At 39.2% G+C, this 436-nt stretch overlaps 1 protein-coding gene across 1 annotated transcript in view; it reads left to right on the forward strand.

Annotated features, from left to right (window-relative positions):
• Positions 1-436, forward strand: part of ndrg1b (N-myc downstream regulated 1b) — a 5,307-nt gene that overhangs the window by 2,503 nt on the left and 2,368 nt on the right. The gene's annotated exons all lie outside the window — the stretch shown is intronic.

The following is a 436-nucleotide window of genomic DNA, read 5'->3' on the forward strand; positions in this document are numbered from 1 at the left end:
TTTTTTACCCTGTCAAAAACAGCTATTTTCAGATCAAGCCGTTTTTGTAGCATTTTCCTTTAAATGTTAATGAGCTCTGCTGACCCCGCCCCTCTCTTCCAAGCTGCTCTCAGAGAGACTGTTTACTTTAGCCGCATTCATCGTGAAACTTGCTAATTAGCACATTATTAGGAAAGGCCATTTGCAAAAATTCATTACAAAACATTATACTCACTTCTTTTGTAGATGAGGCTGGATAATGAAAGATTCGCGCGAACATAGGTATTCATCTATACCTAAGGTAAGAACTGAGAATAGAACATCTATATTTAGGTAGGTCGGGGCGCATTCTCCAAAAAAAAAAAAAACGTAATCCACTGCGAGTTCAGCGGCTCAGATGTCGGGAGTAAATGACGACCGCTATATTCATTATTACATCCAACAACAGAACACCTCA

This window comes from Sinocyclocheilus rhinocerous, unplaced genomic scaffold (genome assembly GCF_001515625.1).
Source record: "Sinocyclocheilus rhinocerous isolate Xijiao unplaced genomic scaffold, SAMN03320098_v1.1 scaffold1717, whole genome shotgun sequence".
NCBI lineage: Eukaryota > Metazoa > Chordata > Actinopteri > Cypriniformes > Cyprinidae > Sinocyclocheilus > Sinocyclocheilus rhinocerous.